A 16,466-nucleotide genomic window follows, 5' to 3' on the forward strand; every position below is an offset into this window, starting at 1 on the left:
TGTGCATTCAGCTCCAGATACAAAGAAAGGCAGAATTATTGTATATGTTCACTTCTACGAGGTGTAGATTTGGTTACACTGCCATTTAAAAATGACTGTGACCATGAAAATAACATTGTTATAAAACAGTGCATTTGTTTGTAACTTTTATTGTTAAAAAAGTTCTGAAGGGACCATTGGCCTCAGGGAATCTTCCTTCATATCATCAAATCTGGTTCTCGGACACCCTTTCTGCACAGTATATTACTGTGATTTAGCAGTATTTCCTTGTATCAATACTGTGTACTAGAGGAGTTTCCTGTCATAGCCACACCCATATTACATTTACAATAAAAACACAAAAATATATCATATCGAAAGCTATTACAGTCAAAGTCTATAAAATGATAATGATGTAACTTATTGTGAAATGTACCGGTAAAGCCAGTGAAATCCTTGTCAATTTTACTTCGGTTAGGTATTTGCTGGTTGTCCAGTCTTGTTTTGTATTTTGAATGTTTGCTCCTTGTGGTCTCTTTAGTGCTATGAATAAGATTGAGAGCAACTTCCCTGAAACTGGTGCCTCATTTGCCACTGTGCGTCCACTAATTGCTGCAGGCATCAACCTTGTTGACTATATTCAAAACTGGCCTGGCAAAGGTAACACCATCAGCTGCATTACTGATATCTTTATGGTGTCGTTTCTTTAAATGCTGTTTTTACTGTTTTACATTTCAAACACAGCTCACCTTGAATTTTAAATTTCCAGAGAAATGTTGGCAGCTCTGTGCTAATGCACCATTTAATTATCCTCTCTGACCATGTGGCTTGATTTTGTTTAGATGTGTCCATTTCACTCAGTGATGTCGTCACCTTTGAGAATGGATCCTTTGGTGGAATTGCGATGCAAGTACTCAAAGATGTCCAGATACCATTGGGCAAGGTGCGTGTTGTCTAAAATCATGATGCTATATTCCAATGTATGGAGTTTACTGGAGAGAGAATCGTCATATAGCATTTGTTGTTTATTTAACTGACATTAAATTGAGATTTCTATAGCTATACCAGTACAATTAGATACATTTTCACTACATTTTGTGCTATTTGAGAAAGCAGGAGTTATAAAACACACCAGTTAAAGAATAGGAGCAACACCTGTCTTTCATTACTATTAATTTTCTGTTGTAACATCTATCTAGCAACTTGCTTGAGGTTATACGAGGTCTGCTGGTATGTACAAATATGCACAAATCAGTGCAGAATATGAGGAAATATGAGGAAACACAAGTGACGCAGATATCCTGGTGAGAAGTTGCCACTTCTAAAATGGAATATGAGATTGAGTATGCATGCATTGGAACCCTGATGCTGACCCTCGTAATGTATGAAAGGATGATGAAGATACAGAACGTCGCAAACATGACCCAGCCCTAAACCAATAGATTTTTTTTATTGAAACAGTCATTAAACACTTATACAAACATGCTCAATGTTTGTCATTAAACCCTTATTAAATGTTACATTCTGGACCTTAAATAGGAAGAAATTCTGGTAGCCATCTGCCGTGGCCAGTTGTGATAAAAGAAAAATTGTGGGAGAGGAAAGGTGGTGGAAATACGAAAAGTGAGAGGGTCCAGTTGTATTTAAGTATTGTCAGGCCAGTTGTTTATAAGGACATTAGTCATACTTGTACAAGATAATAGTGTTATTAATAATAATAGCTGTAGCTTCGACAGCAGCACCTACTCATTAATAGTCTAAATATTGTAAACGTCCTCTTGTTATTAGGCTATCGGACTGACAATGGACAAGAGCATGGTGCATTCCCACTTGTGTGACAACGGCAGTAATTCATTGTGGCTAAGCACAGCGTGCAGTACTGGCACTTTGGACATGGTTCTGCGTTGGATCAGCCCCGAAAAGGTGGCAAAGCAGGTATGTCAAAATGTTATTCTCACCAGCAGAGAGCATCTCGTCTGTTTTCTGTTGATTGACCTCCTTTTCTCAGTCGCTCACTCTTGAGTTGTCTCTCACATGTTGTTTACTTGCGTTCAACTACCTTGGCTCCCAATTTACAAGTGCCACCTTCACATGTAAGTAGTTTCAGGCTGCACCAAATAATTAGCCTGGTGCTGCTAGAAAGCGGTTGGCCATAGCAACAAACAACTGCAACTCCCAGATCACTCCTTGGGAACAGATTCTAAAGGAAACCCAATTAGCACTGCCACCATGGCACATAGATGTGTCCTGAAGGGATTATTCCCAATCAGAGACTGTTAACTCACACCATCATTAAAAAGTGTACTCACCTAGTCAGTCAGCTGGACGTGAATTAGTCATATGATGCTCACCTGTAACAATGATGCCCATGTGTCTTATTATTAATGGCAGTGCTAATGACATGGAGTGTAGTACAAATGATTAACCAGTACAGCTACTTCTGTACCTAGGGATTAAATATCTATAGGATTGTTTTGTGAGTATCAAACCAGTGAACATACTTAAAGAGGCTATAGCTAAGTTATGCAACTAAAAAAGACACTGCAATCCAAGTTAAAAACCAGAGACTCAACATTGTCAGGTAGTTTAAGGAACCGATCATGTGTTAATAAAAGAGGGATCTACGATGAGCTAAACTTTTCTACAACATAAACCGACTTTGCGGCCTGTAAATTCACTTATAAATTAGGATTATACAGATTATTGTTTTCTTTTAAGTCATACTTAAATTATTACAATACATTGCTTACATATACAGCTCTTTTTACGGTACAATGTTACAAAAGAGCAAATAGCACACGATTGATCTACTGGCCCATTTGTGACTGCTGCGTTGCTTTAAATAGAAACACTGATGTTGTGATTCCCTCGGCTTCAGTGATTTATTATTATTATATATTTATTTATTTGTATCGCTAACTGTTTTCTCTTTGACGTCAACTGTATCATTCCCAGATTCTCCTGACATGGAGTAGAAACGTCGCCCTGCATGATTTGTCTTTTGCCAAAAGTCTGATTGGAGGTTTAGCTACAGGAGAGTCCAACTGCACAAGGAGACGCCGTAGCGAAGATACACAGCCCCAAAATATTGACGAGGAGCTGTAAGTACAGTGTTGTCTGTTCTCTCCATAATGTATGCTGTCTGTAAATTAAATTCATTGTAATGTAAAAGTTCATGCATGGGCACCCTGAATGTCACACCAAGGTTCAAGTGGAGGAAAATAAAGTATGGGTTTATATTATTGCCTTTATTCAAATATTCCCAACTGAAAAGTTTAAGTCTCATTTACACTGTAATATGCACAGTTTGTGCTTGTATCTTAAGTTTGACCATATGCATTGGCAGGTTTTTGGAGGTCGGTAAAGTGGTGTTGGCAATTGTAAAACTTGTCCCCGAGGTGGACATGGTTGTTCAGAGCGTCCTCCAAACTGGCTTCCAGTCCCTGATGACAGGAACACTGGCCCTAGACACTGTGAAAGGTAAGCTTCACATAACATACAAGTCATTACAGTCGCATTAACTCATCTCCTGTTAGAATAGAAATCTGACAGTTCACACACTGACAGGACATACACTTGTATTTATGTTCTGTCACTCAGCACAACTTGTACTAAAAGTTTAAAGTCATACTAGCATTATTGTTAGCTGTGCAAATTGTATTCTGTGTAGGTTATTTGAACCACAGCACACCCTTTCTCAGGGGACTGAGTGAAAGGTAGAAAATACTAAAGGAAAGACGGATTAGGGCAAGTTACCATGCAGGAAATGTGCATACTAAAGAACTACCACTTGGGATTTACCTGTATTGCACAACTGGTTTTACTCATGTGACTTTGCAGTTTTATTTAAAATGTACATGTTGTGTTGCCTAAAACTAAATATATAATTTTATCACTGAATTTGACCACACGGTTGGTTTACGGGCAGAACAAGGTCATTTTCTGCATGGAGTTTGCATGTACACCCCCCCCCCCCCCCGTGTGCGTGGGTTTCCTCTGGGTTCTCCGGTTTCCTCCCACGGTCCACAAACATGCAGATTTGGGGATTAGGGAAACTGGACACTCCAAATTGACCATACTGTAGGTGTGAGAGTGAATGGTTGTTTGTCTCTATGTGGCCCTGGTCAAGGGTGAACCCCGCCTTTTGCCCTACAGTATGTCAGCTGGGATTGGCACCAGAGCCCCTGGTGATCAAGGATCAAGTGGTAGAAGATGAATGAATCAATGAATCAATGAATTAATTAATTACACTGTTTAGCTCACCTTGTTGTTAACGCTCTCACTGGTCAACAGAAATGATGGATAATGTTCTGAAAGATGCCATGAACCTCCAGTGGGTCTATCTCACACTGATGACTAACCAGACGGTGGCAAGAGTTTGGATTGATCATGCCCTGGACAGTGTGTTGGAAGGTGTTATACAGGTGCGATAATCTTTGAGTATGAATCCCTATCAAGAAATGTTTTGTGGTCTAAGACAATTTTTTTTTGTTGTTTGTCTGACCGCTTGTTAAAAATGTGATTTAATACCACTTAAATGTCTTCAGGATAGAAATTAACAGAAAAGAGTGTTGCTTGACACTTTCCTCTCACTCTAAGCACCTGTGGAATTTTCTCATGTAGTGGACACTGTCATTTCATCTCAATTCAAAATCGCTTCCTCCTCATTTATATCAACAACTTTGTCAAGTTCATCCATTATCAAAACAAGGAAAGAGAAGCACAGAGACAGACAAACTTGAAGCCATAGCTGCCAGTACTGCTGCATTTACAATTAGCAAAAATGTATGTGTGACAAATAAAAAGACTACAGTTTGTGATAAGTTTTTATCATGGTATAGTAAAATATTAAAAGCTGCTTTTTTTTCCCTTCTTTTTTTTATATTACTAGATGTTGGGATCTGAGAATCTGACATGTAACAACATACTGGAACCCTTCGAGTGGCTCTTAAACACCAAGAGCATAGACATTGAGGTCTGGAGGTCAGTGATCTGCCAAAACAGCTCTACTTTAGATCAAGCTCTCCTGATGGACTGGCTGCCATTGATTCAGGAGGTAAAAGTTTAATCCGTTTCATAAGCGATTCTTGTATTTTCTCGTCCGGAAACACTGCCTCTCTAACTGTCCCTCTACCTTAATGCTAGACTCCTAGACTTTTTACAAGTGTTTTTGTATATTCCTCAGTAGTACATGATGTAGTACTGTAGTAGTTTAGTAACATTGGAATCCCAGTCTGATGAAAGTTGGTATTTGGTTGCTTCCATTCATATATATTCTACTTCCAAATGGTCTTGATGAAGTGTTTGTTGAACTATTAATTCATAAATAATAACCAATGATGTTTCAATAAACTTTTTACTTGTAGCGCTAAATAATTTTTTGGTATGATTTTTAGATTTGAATCAAGTTTTTGCCATTAATGTTGGTTTTAAGTTTGTTTTTATCCTAATTCACAGGCACAAGAGGTGTACGCCGCAATCACAAGCCGTACAAATGTCACCGCAACCCTTCCCACGATTCTCTCTGAGTGGCACAAGATGCAAGAGAGCAGTATGCAATTTGAATTGCTTTTGAACAGACTGTTAACTGAGCTGGGTGAACCATATTTGATGACCTGGATGCAAGTCAATGGCACTCAAGATGTTGTTGGGACTCTTCAACAAAGGTCTTAAAAAAAAGTTTTCCAATGTGGTGCTGTGCTCCGTCTATCTGCTTTTAGAAGTAACGAACGTGTTCTTTGTTTCTTTTTTTTGTAGTGTTCTCTCGTTCATGGTGGATGTAGGAGAAACCATAGAGACAATGGAATTCTGGCCATGTGTAAAGAACTACTTCCACGCTCTTTACTGGATTTTGAACTATAGGCCTGGTGTCACAACTCAACCTGCAAACTGTGAGTCTCTTCTCTTCTCTTCTTTATTTCTAGAGCATCTTTCAAACGGCAGCAAAAATATGTTAATACATACATAAATGAGAATAAAAACAATAAAATTACAGTTATCAGTAAAAACAATAAAACATACAATTTGCATGTGCTCATTTCGAGAGAAGAAGTCGGATTAAAGGGAGGATTTAAAAGTCTCTTGGGTGTGGGAGGTTCTAGAGGGGAGGGGGAGACTGTTCTAGAGTCTGGGGGCAGTCGCAGCAAAGGCCCTGTCACCTTTAGGAACCTCCAGCAACAGTTGGTCAGAAATTTATCCCAGCAAATTAATGCAATACAATACAAAACAATGCACTACAAGTATGTGTGAAATGTTTTTTTTTTAACTATCTCTTCAGGTTCTGCCAACTTCTTCACCTCAGCCTTGACCTGTGACACTGGTTTGGAGTGGCCACAGTTTGTTCAGACAGTAACTCAGGCTTTGATGTCACCGAATCAAGACTTTGTGTCAAAGTAAGGGGGAAAAGGGAAACCAAACAGTAGCTTGAATGCAATGAATACTGTATTTCTGGGTTGTCAGTCTCAGTGAACACAGTGAGCAATATTACCCACTCCTTGAACCAGTTTTTCTCTCCTCTCTTTTTTCTCTGCAGTGGCCTGAAAGGAACTTTGCATTTTCTGCAGCATGTGTATGGCGATATCTATAAAATCCAGGCAATAACATTTTTAAATCAAGAACTCTCTCAAGGTGGAGATGTAGTCTCTGGATACCTGAGACGTTTGCTGATTCACCTGGATGCTTTTCTCCGGCAAGTCTCCACCCTTCCTGACAGCAGCCTCTCTAACCCTGATGTCATGGCTCCATCCATTAGTAGCCTGTTCGAGTCGGTAGGTCTGGGACAAATGCTGCCTCTGCTCTTTAGTGACAGCCCTGTTAATATCTCCACTGTGCTTGATATTGCCTCAAAAATTGGAAGGGAAAACCAGCAATATGTTAACTTCAATGAGACAGACCCAACACTGCCTGAGCTTGAGCGGCTGATAATGCACTTCCTGTCAATGGAGGGTAACCTCACCATAGCACTCCCTCACATCATGGGGCACAGTCTGCTCACTTATTCAGACTACTTCCACCCAGACCTTGTAGCCAAAGTCAGAGAATTCATTCAGCCTTTCACCAACAAAACTTCAACTGGTGCTGTAGAGGCCATCCTGAGTTCAGTGGAGTTATTGAAGACAGTGACTGATGCCAACAATGGTGACCCAGCTTTCATCATTCTCGGGTACATACGGCAGTTTCAAGAATTGGTGATGTCTATGTTCAGACTAAGGAGAATCAAACAAGTTGCTTTACCAAGTGGTCAGCTCACCGCAGGACAAGTCACTGATCTACACCTGCTTTCTCAGGACTTTCTCAAACTCCTCACCCCAGAGGTTCTTCAGAACCTGACTCAAGCTGGACCAGATGCTGCCCAGACCATTGTTATCCAGAAATTTGTGGCCTTTCTTCCATCAGCGGTCCAACACGAAGCTGCTCGCTTTCTCAATGACTTCAAATCTCTGCAGTATGAAATGTCCAGATGTGCAACAGGCCAGGACTGTTTGGATGGAATCTCAGAAATCTTACATTTCCTCGACCAAATATTCGAAATGATGCTCTCAGGCAACGGTACTGTCACAATGACAGTAGCTGCAACCAACCGCTTTCTCGAGGGACGGGAATATGAAGAACTTGAAAGAGTCTGGTTTTCACTTCTTCTTGCTCCAAAGGATTCTGCGGCTGTACAAACATCCAGACAGATTCTTCATTTAGTCAAATTGCTCATGGCCACACCAAATGTTTCTGTGTCTGATGTGCAGAATGCTCTGAGACAGTCAAACCTAACCCTTGAGGAGTTAAATGACTTTGCTGCCCTGGCTGGAGCTGGTAACTTTAACAACCTGACGGTTAATCTGATGGAGATTATCAATACTCGCAAATGTTTCGAACCACAGAATGACATGAATGTCACAGCCCAGTGTGCGTTGAGCTTGATACATAGTGTCAGCACATTCCTGACACAGGTACCTGAGCTCCACAATCAAACAGCTTTTCTCTCTCTTATCCCTTTAATTGTCAACGCAACATTCGAAGATTTCATGAAAATGAACTTCAGCTCTGAGCCATGTCAGGTTTTTGTGGATACCTTGAACATCACTCTGGCTAATATCAAGTTGAGCCTCCAGCTGAACCATCTGAACACTCCAGAGATCATGAATGAAATCAAAGTGGTGGAGCGTCTGATGCAGCTGATCACCAATATGGAACCATTTAACAACACTGACAGTGCCTTTATGCAGGACCCAATGTATGCTCAGCATGTGAACTTGCAGATTGTGCAGTGGTACTTGAATAAGTTGGAAAACATCACAAGCAACAGCTCCATCTCTGAGCTTCTCCAACCATTTTTCTACATGACACAAATGCAAGTCGCATTACAACTGGCACAGGCAAATTTCTCATTGTTTGTCAGTAACCAAGTTCAGGTCCTGATAAATAGCCTGCAACATCCAATAGATGGTGCAGGTGTGAGCAAGATTGGCGTGACTGTTGTTCAGATTCTTCACCACTTATTTGACTTCTTAAAGGTGCAGCTGGAGGTTCAGGGTGACAATTTCGGTTCACACTCCATGTTCAATACAACTACTCTGAATGCTGTTGAGACCCAAATTAAGCAATACCTCAGCCTCACAGAGAACTGGATGAAACAACCAAATGTCCAATTGGTCCTTACAAACATGCTCCAGTGGGGAAACCCTTCCATAAATATGTCCTCTTCTTTGACAGACATTCAACACCTGCTGAAGACAATGGTTCATTTTCTCAGTAATGATGAACAGGTTTACCTCTCAATAATTAGCAATATTACCCACACCTTGAAGCAAGCCCTTTCTGCGTCTGACGTGGAGAATGCTCTGTCAACCCTAACCCTTGAGGAGTTAAATGACTTTGCTGCACTGGCTGGAGCTTCTAACTTTAACAACCTGACGGTTAATCTGATGGAGATTATCAATACTCGCAAATGTTTCGAACCACAGCATGACCTGAATGTCACAGCCCAGTGTGCTTTGAGCTTGGTGCATAGTGTAAGCACATTCCTGACACAGGTACCCGAGCTCCAAAATCAAACAGCTTTTCTCTCTCTCATTCCATTAATTGTCAACACAACTTTTGAAGATGTCATGAAAATTGATTTCAGCTCTCACCCATGCATGGTTTTTGTGGATACCTTGAACATCACTCTGGCTAATATCAAGTTAAGCCTCGAGCTGAACCACCTGAACTCTCCAGAGATCATGAATGAAATCAAAGTGGTGGAGCGTCTGATGCAGCTGATCACCAATATGGAATCATTTAACAACACTGACAGTGCCTTGATGCAGGACCCAATGTATGCTCAGCATGTGATATTGCAGATTGTGCACTGGCACTTGAATGAATTAGAAAACATCACCAGCAACAGCTCCATCTCTGAGCTTCTCCAACCATTTTTCTACATGGCACAAATGCAAGTTGCATATCAACTGGCTGAGGCAAACTTCTCATTGTTTGTCAGTAACCAAGTTCAGGTCCTGATAAATAGCCTGCAACATCCAATAGATGGTGCAGGGGTGAGCAAGATTGGCGTGACTGTTGTTCAGATTCTTCACCACTTATTTGACTTCTTAAAGGTGCAGCTGGAGGTTCAGGGTGACAATTTCGGTTTACACTCCATGTTCAATACAACTACTCTGAATGCTGTTGAGACCCAAATTAAGCAATATCTCAGCCTCACAGAGAACTGGATGAAACAACCAAATGTCCAATTGGTCCTTACAAACATGCTCCAGTGGGGAAACCCTTCCATAAACATGTCCGCTCCTTTGACAGACATTCAACACCTGCTGAAGACAATGGTTCATTTTCTCAGTAATGATGAACAGGTTTACCTCTCAATAATTAGCAATATTACCCACACCTTGAAGCAAGCCCTTTCTGCGTCTGACGTGCAGAATGCTCTGTCAACCCTAACCCTTGAGGAGTTAAATGACTTTGCTGCCCTGGCTGGAGCTTCTAACTTTAACAACCTGACGGTTAATCTGATGGAGATTATCAATACTCGCAAATGTTTCGAACCACAGCATGACTTGAATGTCACAGCCCAGTGTGCTTTGAGCTTGGTGCATAGTGTAAGCACATTCCTGACACAGGTACCCGAGCTCCAAAATCAAACAGCTTTTCTCTCTCTCATTCCATTAATTGTCAACACAACTTTTGAAGATGTCATGAACATTGATTTCAGCTCTCAGCCATGTGAGGTTTTTGTGGATACCTTGAACATCACTCTGGCTAATATCAAGTTAAGCCTCCAGCTGAACCACCTGAACTCTCCAGAGATCATGAATGAAATCAAAGTGGTGGAGCGTCTGATGCAGCTGATCACCAATATGGAATCATTTAACAACACTGACAGTGCCTTGATGCAGGACCCAATGTATGCTCAGCATGTGATCTTGCAGATTGTGCAGTGGTACTTGAATGAATTGGAAAACATCACCAGCAACAGCTCCATATCTGAGCTTCTCCAACCATTTTTCTACATGGCACAAATGCAAGTTGAAATACAACTGGCACAGGCAAATTTCTCATTGTTTGTCAGTAACCAAGTTCAGGTCCTGATAAATAGCCTGCAACAGCCAATAGATGGTGCAGGGGTGAGCAAGATTGGGGTGACTTTTGTTCAGATTCTTCACCACTTTTTTGACTTCTTAAAGTTGCAGATTGGGGTTCAGGGCGATAATTTTGGTTCACACTCCATGTTCAATACAACTACTCTGAATGCTTTTGAGACCCAAATTAAGCAATATCTCAACCTCACAGAGAACTGGATGAAACAACCAAATGTCCAATTGGTCCTTACAAACATGCTCCAGTGGGGAAACCCTTCCATAAACATGTCCGCTCCTTTGACAGACGTTCAACACCTACTGAAGACAATGGTTCATTTTCTCAGTGAGGATGAACGGGTTTACTTCTCAATAATTAGCAATATTACCCACTCCTTGAAGCAAGCCATAATGGTGGCAGAACAACCAGGTGGCCTACAGAGCGATCACTTCCTTGATGTCATCTTCACAGCAGCTCAACCTCTTACAATGCTGATAAACCTGCCAGCCCATTTAAAACAGAATATGATGGAAATTGTGGAGGGTTCATTACAGTTCCTAATCCAGCCAAATATGAGCTATGCCTCATCACGTGCCACCGTCCTCCTGATCCTCAACAGAACAGAAAGCATAGTCCAAGAGACAGTAGCAGAAGAGTTTGCTGTATACCTGCTGCCTGGACTCAAAATAGCAACCACATACTTCAGGAGCATCGCTACAATCAGTGGACCAGACAGCTGGAATCAAATGTGAGTGATGCTGTTATTTTACTAATACATTTTTTAATTATGGTCCATGGAACCTCAGTGTATTAACTTTTTGCCAAGTCATTGAAAGAGACTTATGTTTTCTTTCCCAATTATGGATAATATGACTATTACTTGAGAACAATGTGAAAGACAAATGTATCCTTTTGTGTTGACATAGGTTTTCTGGCCTAAAGATTTCTGTGTTGTGATCAAGGCTTGCTTATAGTAGTAATACATGTTTATTTATGCATATTTATATGGATATAGACATTTTCGACATTTGGGAAATTGTTAACTCTGATAGAAATGATCAGGTCTCTACATCTGAGTGATCACAGTGAACAGCCGCTGGTCTAGATGGATATCTTAAACCAAACAGAAATCTGGAATTGATGTTGCCGCACTGCCGCAAAGTTTATGAGTCATGTTCGTGAAATACTTATTTGCATTTCCTTTCCCAAGGATTTTGAACGAGATGGAGACAATCCAGAGCTTTCTGCCTCCAAACTGCACAGCGCAGGCCTACATCTCTGCAGTCATTAACATCACTCAGTTCATCTTGATGTCTGGCCAAGGCAAGTCAGCTTCTCACTGTCACTGCAGGTGGACTTGTTGAATCCTGATGAAGTGCAGTTCATTATATAAGTGTTGATGCAGGACAGGCAAATATATATATCATTTCACTTTGTGATTATTATCTTCTGTGGTTTCAGGCAATATGAGTCTCTGGGCAAGTTTTGAGAATGCATCCATCGACAAAGTGCCCATGATTATTGGCCAGGTAAGGCTTATTATATTGTCTGAATGAACACACATTCTGTTGGTTTCATTTTCCTTAAAGTTCAGTATCAGGTCATGAGTTTAGTGTGAGGTCATAGGACCAAAAAACAAACAAACAAAACCAAAGGCAAATTCTAAAGCGGATTAAGTCAAAGCATTACATTTCATGCTGTTAAAACAACAGATATGATTGCAGATAGAAAAAAAGAACAAACATGCTTTTCCTGCTCCCATCAAAATAGTTTTTTCAATGATCTGCATTATTACCACACGTCCTCGATCAAAACACATGCAGCACAACGTTTAAACATTTAATTCTAGCTAATTTCTCCCTTTTTTTTCTTTACCAGTTGTGCGACCACGTGAGCAATTTTTTGATGGGAATCCCTGAGTTACCTTACTCGGTTGTCAAATCTGTGAAGCTCTTTGCCCACCTTACTTCATTCCTGAATCAGATGATAAACGGACAGGTCGACGAAGACATGTGGGAAAAGTAAGTTTAATCACGCTTAATTACACTCTGCTGGTTATATAGCAACCGTTTGTGTATTTTTAATTGCCAAAATTGCCCCATGTTTTATTGCAGACCTGAAAAGATGCTCCAAGCCCTGCTGTTTTCCATCGAGGGAACAGAGTTGTGGCACAATATCTCATCTGTTGTCCCGCTTTTTGAAAAAATCATGGGAGATTTAGTGAAAGAGATGCAAGCAGAGAGTGGTAAGAAAACAAGGATACATTGTTGGAAGTGGAAGTAATCATTCATACTGCAGTAATTAGTAAAAGCAAGACTCCTATTCCAATTTCTGATTTTTACTCAATGTAGTTGCTGTTTTCCAAGTTTTATGTGTCCAAACTCTGTCTTTTCTTCCTCTCAGCGATGATACACAGCCTCCAGCTGCCTTTGGTGACCTTGATAACAGATGTTTTACTATCTGTGAACAGCTCCTCTGTTGTGTTGTCTGAAGTCATGGAAAGAATTCAGTTTGCCACAAAGCGCACGGTGCAGGCAGCTCAGCAGGTTAGACCACTTCTGTTTTCTCTGTGGTTGCGTTTTTCACATACTCTTCACTCGTCATTCGCTGCCATGTTTACACATGAATTTTCAGGCACAATTGCAATTAACTGGAATCTTGGTATCACAATCGATTTAGTGATAATAGGTGATAAAAGAACATAGTGAAAAAGTCTTTGTATGTGTACAACCCATCCATTCTACCTGCCGGCATAGGCACGTACAACCCTATCATTCAAAACACTTTTTACAGATGAAAAAAAGATACTGAGGGCTGAACACACCTTTTTATTATAGCCTGAGCTATTTACATAAAACTAATTATACTGTAACAGTGTCAATATATTTTTTATTGGCATTAAAATAGACAAATGAACAAAAAAGAGCAGATAAAGACATACTTTTTTAAATTAAAAAAACAACAATAAATTCTTCCAATGGAAATCACATTATGACTCTCAGCTGGTTTGCAGCTGGTTATAACACATTACATTACATGCACTGAGAGTTTTGTTTGAATATATTTTTAAATCTTTTATCAATACTTTAGTTTATGTCATATGTGCTATTTAATTCAGACATCAAACATTTTTGTTATGTGGCAATAAAATTATAAACTGAGTCAAGCTAGTGTTCTGAAAGTACTGCATTGTGTGGCAGAACATTGGTACTTTAGTGTCTACAGTTGTATTGTGTAAACCTTAGATGAAGGCGTTTGATGTGGTTGTGAGAAGTGGCGATACCTGTGTGAGACTGCTTGCCTTTTTTTTTATCTGCCTTAAACACTTTGTTCTGTGTCCATTGCTTTTTTTCTTTTGCTCTGAACTGTTTTTTTTCTGAACAAAGCATTTGAAACAGAATGAGTCCTATTGACTGTATATTTCTCTTTCTAGGCTAATGGCACATTGAATTGCAGTGATGCTCTCACTATATGGGAACCAGTAAGACAGGCAACAGGCTTAAGCCCTGCAACCATGTATATGTGGTGCAACACCACCCTCCAGCCTGTTTTGGAGGCCTATGCTGAACCCCTGTCTATGGACTCCTACTTGAACAAGACTGAGTACATGGTACTGGGAATCAGTATATATGTATATATATATATATGTGTGTGTATATAGCAGGATATATATAGATTATCAAAGAAATATATATATTTATTATTGTAAAATATTAAATACTGTCCCTAAAAAACATCTTACCAGTACAAGTTACAGTTAAGAGTTTCACCACTCAGTGGCAGTGTTGACACACAGAGAAAGCTGCCAAACGCTAACAATTCATTTCTGCTGTCTGTTGTTTGTACAGCACATGGGTGTGGAACCAATGACTGCTAATGCCACAGCTGCCCGGATTGTCAAGATTGTATGGTCTCTGTACCAAGCCGATCTTAACCAAACACATGTGATAGAGCAGCTCATCGAGGCTGTGTCTGACCGCTTCTCTGTGCTGGCCGGCTGGCCATTGAGCCTTGAGGCACAGCAACACTGGTACAATCAGCTCCAGGACCAACAGCTACAAAACAGGTGACTATTTACAGTAACAATAAGATGACGTAATTGCAGAATGTTCAAAAATCACATGAGAAACACCTTGCTTGCTCTGTTTTTTCCACCGACAGAGGCCCTGGTAGACCACCATGTCTAGATCTAGTGCAGCCACAAAAGCAAAACTCACTTAACAATGCAGCGTTATTGTATTTACCAGTTGTGGTTGTGGAAACATTATTTGCAGGTCCATGGAAATTGGCTACTGAATGTCTACATATATTCAGAGACACATTCTAGTCTCATTTGTACAATCGCTGGCCATAATAATACTGTAGAGTGGCAACAGTAGCTGGTGTGGTCTTCTGCTGCTGTAGTTCATCTGCTTCACTTGTCACTGGGTTGTGTGTTCAGAGATAGTCTTCTTCATAACTTGGTTGCAAAGAGGGGTCATTGGAGTGACTGCAGGCTTTCTATCATTTCAAGCCAGTCTGACCATTCTTCTCTGACCTCAGGCATCCCAAAAGGCATTTTAGCCCAGAGACCTTCTGCTCACAGGATGCTAGTGTTTACCATTCTTGGTAAACCCTAGAGATGGTTGTGCATGAAACTCCCAGTGGATCAGCAGTTTCTGAAATACTCAGACCAACCCGTCTGGCACCAACATTCACACCACATTCAAAATTCACTTTTTCCCCATTCTGATGCTCAGTTTGAACTTCAGCTAACCGTCTTAACCATGTCTACATGCTAAAATGCATTGAGTTGCTGTTAATGTTGAATGATTATATATTTGCGTTAAAAGGCAATTGAACATGTGTACCCAATGACGTGAGGGGGATATAAACTGCTTCCACAATGCACTTCAATCAAGCCAGTTTGGTTCACACATACTTACATGTGGAAATGAACTGACCAGATTTGCATTGAGCTTGATTAATTTAATGCAAGTCTGGACGAAAACAGGAAACCGTGCACAGATAGTGGCTTAACCATGAATTCATCAAGTGCGATATCCTTTTAAAATTGATTTCCCTTTATGTGCCAGCAGCAATAATGAGGCAGGCATGGTGATAATGATCACATTCTGTTTATCTCAGGGAATCAATCAGGTCTGACTGCATGAGTTATAGATCATTTATCACAGTGGAACAACTCCACAATATATTGAGGATGAAATTGGAAAACTAAGCACAGAAGTACAGAATAAAACTTGACTCAACTGATGAAGAAACATTAGTTCTGGTCAAATATAGGGTAGGCGTTTTACACTTGTGGTGTTTAGGAAATGGGATAAATGAAAGATGATGGTTAGAATTAGCTCTTAATAAATTGTCAGTTAAAAAAACAAAACAAAAAAAACCTGTTTACACTGCAAACTTTAACCCGACATTTCTCCTCTCTATAGCGTGTCCTCCATAAATATGCTCTCAGAAGAACTGCTTGATGTGGCGCCATTCCTCCATCCGTACATTAAAAGTGTGGAGGAAGCACTGATCTTCATCGTCAACAACTCCTATCTTCTTAACAGCAGTTCATCAGAGGACCTCGGCAAACATGTGGCGATGATCTTCCTAACCTCTGCCAACATGAGCTCAGCTGACATCTTCTCCATGATACAGGGGAATTTTTCAACAAACAATGAGGCCTTTGTTACTGACATGTTGAGAAAAGTGGTCGAACATATGACTCAATTGAAGATATTAGGTGAAGATCCTATGGTTTACAATGTTTTGGAGCAGTTCCTTATGGCGAATGACACAAGCTTGCTTGTAAAGATGGTGTCTAAGTTGTTTGCATGGTTGACCTCTACTGAAGCATCCGGAGAAGAGCTGTTGATGCAACTGCTGCCCAAAATGTACGAAATACTTCAGGGTGTCTTGTCACTCCTGAA

Source organism: Microchirus variegatus (genome assembly GCF_963457635.1).
Source record: "Microchirus variegatus genome assembly, chromosome: 22".
NCBI lineage: Eukaryota > Metazoa > Chordata > Actinopteri > Pleuronectiformes > Soleidae > Microchirus > Microchirus variegatus.